This window comes from Vitis riparia, chromosome 18, assembly GCF_004353265.1.
Source record: "Vitis riparia cultivar Riparia Gloire de Montpellier isolate 1030 chromosome 18, EGFV_Vit.rip_1.0, whole genome shotgun sequence".
Lineage (NCBI taxonomy): Eukaryota > Viridiplantae > Streptophyta > Magnoliopsida > Vitales > Vitaceae > Vitis > Vitis riparia.
In genome coordinates, this window is record NC_048448.1 from 15,140,516 (window position 1) to 15,149,363 (window position 8,848).

An 8,848-nucleotide genomic window follows, 5' to 3' on the forward strand; every position below is an offset into this window, starting at 1 on the left:
GGAAACCACCCAATTTTGATATGAATAGTTCAAGGATAAGAAATAAAAGAACAATCTTTTAGCACAGGAGTCCTAATTTAAAAAGTAAATAACAAATTTGAAATTTTTCATGATAAAGAATTTATGATAAAAATGGTTACCCAAATATTTTGGAAGTTTTAGTAATTTAATGGAAGTATGAAATATTTTGAAAATACGTTCCAAAATAGATTGTTTAATTATTTTTAGGAAATAAACATTTTTGGAAGTTTTTTATAGATAATATTTTGTCCATTAAATAATTGTTAAAGGTAGTGATTTTGGCATTATTTAATGGAGTAAATTATTATGAAAATTAGTTTCCAAGTAAAAGAATATTTATTAAATTGAAAAGATGTAGGAATAAGGAAAGAAAATTTATGAGGAATTTTGAACACAAGAACTAAAGTTCTTCTATTTGGATTAGGTATTCTCAAAGTTTCAAAATTTCATAAATTGGAAGTTTCCTCATTATATTAGAGTTTCCAATTTGGAGAATAAATGTCTTTTAAAAATTTTTATTAGAAATAATTTATCATTAAAGGTTATTACCAAAAGAAATAGTAATTTGATGGAGATAATTTTAAAAAAAAATGTTTCTTCGATAAAATATTTATTAATTGGAATTGTGTGAATAAGGAGAATTTTTTTATGAAAATAGTTTTTAAAATTTGAGAGTAGACACTTTATCAAAATTCTTTTTTGATAAAATACTCTTTTGGAAATTTTAAATTTTTCACATGGACATATTCCTATAACATTAGGTTTCTAATTAGGAAATAAATATATTTAAAAATTCTCAAAGAAAATAATTTATTCATCAAGGTAATTACTAATATTTTAAAAGTTCTTAATTAATTTAAAAGATTAAGTGAGAGAGAGTTATAGTAAAGCCCATAGCCTCCAAGATAGAGTTCATCTTGATTTTGTGCTTATCATCATCCTTAAGATGAGTGGCCCAAGGAATCAAGGGATATAAACTATCCTAGTTGAAAAGACTATATATGTTTGTATGTGGAAATGGTCAAATCCTAAAGATAGAATTCTTCAATTGATAACATTGATGTCAATGATCTTGGTTACACATTTAACTTAGACATGAAATGGTATAATCACCCAAAGTGATCTCACTTACATGGGCTAAGGCCTAAACATAAAAATATATTGATCAATGTCTTAGGATAACTTTTAATCTTTAAGGCAAGTTGATCAACTAGAGAGGGTATCTACCCTAGTAATAAGTATCATGACTTGCCTAAAGTAGGTTTGATTCTTGTGTTATTAGGATACCTTACAAAAAGACATAGTTTGATAACACTATATTTTTGTTGAAGTAACTATCAACTTACCTTGAATACTTGGTTCTTTTTATAAATGCATGGAATTATTTTATTTATTACGATACGTCATGTCTTTTACCCGATCACCTCTTATCTCTTATTTAAGTTGGTCTTAGTTTGACATTTTCGAACTCAATCTGTAACTCACTAGAGGCTCAGAAAAACAAAGAGAAGATGTGTACGAACGAGATATCCAGCAACAAGAAGAAGGAAAAGGATTGAATAGAGGAACTCCCGAACATTTGGCGATCTCAGATGTGTCGATATCAATGGTGACTCATTATTTCGATGAATCATTTCTTCGGACAGAAGAAGATTATGTAAACACTTACTCGAAATCTCACTTATCAGATTCCGTTGTGGAAGACACAATTTTTTCTGAAGAATTCGCCATGATATATCTGATCCATACATAATATCATGAAAAATGGATACAAATTTTGGACTGCTACTTAATATCGGCAATAGGTCTGAAAAAGTATCTAAAAATATCAAATTTAGATATTTGTACCCTGTCGAAGTAAGGAACCATGGCATATAGGTATCCACCGTAAGCCTTTCCTCGTTTGAACCTCGCCCTTAATTTTAATTTAAGGCCATGCCATCCTAAGGTGCTGCTAAATGGAAGGATCTTATCAACGTCCATGAATGATAAATCATAGATCGAACTGTCGAATCGGAAAAATTGGGTGCTATCATATAACTTTGTATTGGCTAAGTTCATGAGTTGGAGATAAGCAGATTTGAACCATTGACATCTGCCACAGGGTAAACCACTGTCTCTCAGGCGCCCTGACTGATTCTGCCATAAAGGCCAACGATAGACAATAACTCCCCCCCGAACACAGCTTACAACTTTCATCGTACCGTGTTCTCCAAAGAGCAACTCTTCTCAAAATCTCGAGAGATTCATTGAGCAACTCTTGAGTAAACTAATAATAAAATAAGAACTGTGTCGTGTAACTTCATTCAAAAATGAAACTTTCTTTGATTGTTCCACATTTTGATAGAAAACTAATCATGACATAATATTAATTGCATAGAAGCTAATTTAGGTAAAGTTTGTTATTTTCTTTAAACAAACCTAGGGTATCACTAAGGGATTCAAGAAAATTAATATCGGGAAAGCAAAGTTAAGGCTTCAAGGGTTTCTAAGCCATACACATTTGGGGATTTCATTGTGTTTAGTCTTCAACCAACCACATCTCTTAAGAAAATGAAAACATTAAGAGGGGGGGGGGGGGGGGGGAGGGGATGGATTAAGAGAGTCTTAGGATCCAAATCACCATTTCTGCCATGGTGTTTGGATTTCTGCATTTTCTCTTTGTTTTTTTCTTATTTTATTTTTTTAACAACCAAGGGCATTTTAAAGATTATTTAAGAATAATATCCTTTTAACTTAATTTCCACACATTAGTTACGTCATGCACTTTAATGTGGATGTTATGCAAACCTTGCGCCAATTATCATACTTGTCTGACCCTAAACCACTATTAACCCTATTCATTTTGAGATGAAAAACAATAAAATTGCATTGATCAATTTCTAGACAAAGTTTTAGAATGTTTCACTTTACATCCTAATTATTTGAAAAGCTATTTAAACAAAATTTTTACAATGGGCTCAAAAGTAGGGAGATCCACATTCTATGCAAAGGTGAAAAAAATAATTTTTTATTTAATTCAAGAGATAATATTCCAAATTCCATTGAATTTGTAAGAAGGTGAATGTCGTTTTTGGCAAATCACCTCATGTTTTTTGAATAGCATGTGAAAAGAGAGAGGTTGGTCCATTTGTTTGATGCAAATTAGTCACCATATTATCCCTTTTATTCTAATCATGAATATAATAAGACAAAGGAATGCCACTATTCAAGGAAAATGAAACCCACAAATTCTCCAAAGTCATCTAAATCCTTGCGTCCAAACAACCGCTACAATAATTATTAAAGTGTGCTATCAATATCCATTTAAACAAAAATACAATTATGACCATACTAAACATTATTACACTCTCACCAAAGTTTTAACATCATTCCTAAACTCAATTTCAGTTTTGTCACATTATTTTATGGAAGGCCACAATTCTCTTAAAAGCAAAAATAAATTTCCCTCCCCGTATTATTAAAAATGATCAAATATCATAAAACGACCTCGAGATGCATCAATCGCTTGATTTTAATCTAACGGTCAGGAACATCTTAAGCAAATATTTGACTGGAATATTTAAATTCAAATGGGAAAATAAGAAAATGAAAAATGAACAAGGATTTTGTACGGGGATGATTTGTATAATTGTTTGGAGAAGGTTGCTTTTGACTCCTGCGTTGATGTGAAGGCAAACCCTAAAAGTCTTGTTGCATCTTGAAAGGGTCACGCTTGACTTGGTCTTGTTGAAAACAAAGCAAACACATCATTTTCAGAAAGGAAGATACAGGCGGACACACACCGTATAGTCATGTGTGGATTGGACCATGCATTCCAATAATAAATTTCTTCCTTTCCTACTTCGATTTTGTGGATGTATACTGTATATCATGCCATGTGCTGTTAGTGTACTTTGTTTCCTCCTTCACGTTTTGCTTTCCCACCTTCAAAATCTAAACGTGTAATACTTTTGTCTCTTTCAAATGGATTAAAACCTTTTATTATACCTTTATATTCGTTCGTTCGAGTTTTTCTATTAATCAAAGTGAACATTATCCAAGAAAATTGTGAACATGAACAGTTGGATTTTGAATGTTATGCGGTAAAATGGAAAAGACGATGATGTTGGAACTATTTGATAATTATTTTTTAAAATAGTTTTTTATTATTCATAACATGAAACTTGAAATTTTTGTTTTATAACGAAAAACTGTTTTCTATTTTTTATTCTTAAGAATAAAAAAAATAGAATATTTTAAATATATATATTAATTGTTTTTTTGTTGTCTTCACATGTTTTCTGAAGGTTTTTTTAAAAATAATAATAATAATAATACTAATATTTAGAATGATTAAAAATAAAACATTAGAATAAAAATTATTTTTAAAATATATTAAAAAAATTAAGAATAATTTAAAAACATTTTAAGGTTCCAAACAAATTTTTATTGTACAAAACATCAAAAAATTATTTTCAAAAATTATTTTAGAGAACTATTTTCGAAAACAGTTGCCAAAACAAGCTCATAATTTCTTTAAAGTAAAAAAAAAAATGTCATGAGACAAAGTATATTTAAAAAAAAAAAAATATGTTATATGTCCATTCTTAATAAATTATTTTTACTTTCATGTAACTTATTTTTATCTCTTTTATATAAAAATATATATATAATTTAAAAATATATAAAATTTAACTAATTTTAATTTAATTTAATTTTCTTTACTTTTTTTCTTTTTTTTAGTATTTTACAAAGAAATTATTGTCCCTTTTAAATATTTTTCTTTTGCAAAATATTTAGTATAAAAAAATTAAAATATTAATTAACAATTAATGGTATTTAAAAAAAAGTGTGTTTTCTTTGAAAATTTTAATATAATGTAGTATAATTCTTTTAAAAAGAAAAAGAAAAAAGAAAAAAAAAAAAAAACAAGAGTATTCCCACACTAGAAGTTACTCATTTGGAAACATAGCATCATTCTTTCCCAAAAATATAATATTTCAACTTGATTAATCAAACATGTTACTTGTTTGACTCAACCCAATCCTTAATGATGACTTGAAAAGATAATAATGTGGTCATTAATTCCATATTTTAGTGATGAATCAGCATTGTGAACTTGAAGCCAATGATTCTCCAATGGGCCCCAACTTCTCATGGCCCACAAGTTTGACCATACAAACTTTCAATCATTCACCAAATGGGCCTAGAGGGCCTACTACAATGTATGATTTTTTAACATTGCTTTCCACACTACTTAAAAATACGGAAATTAATTGACAAAAATTGAATCTTCTAGCAATCAAATTGGGGTTGTGACGAATATTCTTTCTTCTGTTGGTATGCGTCTTGTCTCCTGCCTCCTGCCTCCTGCCTCATGCCTCATGGCCCCCTCCTCATTTCACTCCAGCCAAGTGTATACCATTCATTCATTTGGATTCGTCTACCATCTTCCTCTTTGACAGTGATTTTTTTTTTTTAGCCCTTTTATTTCCATTATTTCTATTAAAAAGACTTCTATGAAAAATCATTGGTGTTTTGATGCAAATAAAAAATGATGTTTAATGATGGCATAGATAACAAAAAAAAAAAAATGATTTTTGAACAATCAATAAAATAGAGGTTATTTAATCTTGTGGGAGGTGTCGTGTTATTTAATCTTATGGAAGGTGTGTATGAGGCTGGATTTGAAAATGGAGAGTGGTTAAAAAAAAAACATAAGAGACTTGAAGCTATGGCAAAATAAAATTGGATCAAGTTTTGAAACTTCAAGTTGTGATGAAGTGATGAAATTCTTAATACCATATCTATATTAGGCTTCCCTTATGCTATGTTTGGTTCTCAAAAAAATTGAGGGAAAATACAAGGAAAAGAAAATACAAAGGAAAAATAGAAAGAAAGAAAAAATGAAGAAAAATAAAAAATAGATTAAAAGTCGATAAATTATAATTTTTTTTTACTTCAAACTCTTTTTATTTATTTTAACTCATCAATATAAAGATAAATACATAAGTTTTTAATTAGTTTTAATTATATTTGATTTTTTTATATATATTTTTCATGGGACAACCAAACATGAAAAAATCATTTTCCTTTGAATTTTTTTTCTTTCCTTAGTATTTTCCGGAACCAAACATAACTTTAATTGTATAAAAGCATAGGATTAAAAGCAAATAATGTTTTAGCTCATAATATCATCAATTTCATAATGTACAACGATGTTGTATTTGCATATTAAGTATAGATCATTACAAAGTTAAGGTATCTATTTGCCTTCATAATTTTATTAATCTTATGGGACATAACGATATTCTATTTGTATGACAAGTGATTATAATATCTCGTATTAATTAAGAACAGAAATATGTTTTAAAGTTGTGAAACTGTGGTTGGTTGGTTGGTGGTTGTGATGATGTAAAAATTCGATTTGTAAGTCTCGAAGATTCAATACCATATGATGATAGTGAGTCCTAGAGATGGTTTCATAAGATATTAAAATAGAACAAAAAAAGAGGCATAATTGAAACTTTAATAAATATAAATAAGAGAAACATAAAATTTTAGTATCTAGTATCAAATTTTTTGAAAAACATCTTAGTCAGATTCCATCTTTCTCATTTCTTTTATGAAAAAATTTTAGTCCACAAAACCTACTTCCTTTAAATAACGCTTGTTTGCTTATTTTTATATGTAATTAACCTAAAGATGAAGGTTAAGTATTAATATATTTGTTATTATTATTATTATTATTATTATTATACTAAAATTTAATAATATATCAAACAATATTTGGAATCAAAGAACTAGCAAGGGTTGTCCAAGAAAACCATGGATGAAAAAGAGAAGGAAACTTCCATAGTGTGATGGGGGCTTAATCAATGAAAATAAAAGAGAGTGATTGGTGATTATTAAATTAGGTTAGTACAAAATATCTGAACTTTCCTAATTATTGCGTGGTAGAATCAAGGAGACTTTGGAGTGAAATTATGGAGCTCAAGACTCAAGAAATGGTATATATTCAGAGAATCCGATTCCATATTTTCATGGAATTTTGAGTAGAGAAAAAGAAAGTGGTTAGAAGGAAAAACAGGGGAGGCATTTTTGAAATACTACATCCATCCAATGGATTTATCCCGCACTTTTATTTTTATCCATGTGTTCAACGGCACACCTACCATTTTAGAAAATGGATTATAATGTTAGGAAATGGAGTTCCGAGATTTCAAGATACACAAATTTTTCTCTACCAACATTTGAATCCAATGAATCCAATAGTCATTTTCTCATTTTTTGTACTTTTCTCACCTCCTCGAACTCTTTTTGTCCAAAGCCGCCGGGAACCAACAAACGGATGGATTCAATTAAATTAAATTATTTGTTTGTTTGTTTGTTTGTTTTTAATAAATTAAATTTTATTAGATTTTTTTTAAGAGAAATTTTAAATTTTCAATTTAATTTATAGGTTATAAATATTTTAAATTGATGAAAATCAAATTGATGTGGACATATTTTTTTAAATTCTTAGACCACCCATTAGAGTACTTTTAAGCAAGGTTATAATTCATATAGTGTATCCCTTTGTGTCATGTTAAAGGTCAAAGTCAAGTATTCCATTAAATATGTCAATTCAAATACAATACAAATAATAATTGGATTAAAAAGATAAACAAATATGATATGATTATTAAATATGTAACACGTCATAGATCATATCTAATCATTTAATAATTAAATTGAGTTAGATATTCAAAATCGGATTTTTAAATGAGTCAAATACAAGTTAAGGGTTAATATCATTAACCTCTTATGGGATTTTGTCTAAATATACCCAATATCGATTGATTTGAAATTTCATTAAATACCTCTTATTTTGATTTTGATTGAGAGATGAGACAAGTGAAGTTAATAAATGAAAAAGATAGTGAAAGTATTTAATGAAAATTTAAACCAATATGAACTACATGTATTAGTTAAATGTATGTTTGGTTTCTAGAAATACTAAGAAAAAAAAAAATGTAAAGGAAATTGATTTTCTCATGTTTTGTTGTCTATGAAAAATATAGAAGAAAATAAAATATAATTAAAACTATGTTGAAATTCATGTATTTTAAAATTATTTAATTTTTATATTTATGAGTTAAAATAAGTAAAATGAGTTTGAAATAGTAAATAAAAATAATTTATCGACTTTTAATTTATTTTTTCTCTCCTTATACTTTTCTTTTATATTTTCTTTCTCTTGTATTTTCCTTCAAATTTCTCGAGAACCAAATAACCTATCACTTTAGAGAAAGTTAATGAAATCTACTTGTTAAAGTTATAATAACATTATTCAGTATAATTATTAAATAAATCAAATTAAGTTAAATTTGTTCTAACCATATTAACTAAAAAATATTTAATTTATTAAATGATGATACAATTTTGATCTAAAATTATTCTACCAAACACAAACTTGGTGGATGGTATCAAACTTTATTATCTTTAGTTTGAAGTAGAATTTGTATTATTTAGGTCACATAATTATAAATATCTATAAACTTTTATGTATATAATGCAATAATTAAAAATAATCTATCAAATAATGCATAAATTAAAAATAAGCAATCCAATATTTTTTTTTAAAAATTTATTGTATTAGAAAGGCCAACAAAATAGATGAAAATTTTCAAATAAGTGTAGTCAAACTATGCTATTAAAAATTATTTTATTTATAGTTTTTTCCTTTTAAACAGGCAATTTATTTTTAGTTCAATAAAATTTAAAATAATTACAAAAATATTCATATTTTATATACTAATTTAATATGATATTATTATTAGTTTATTACATCAACAACACTTTT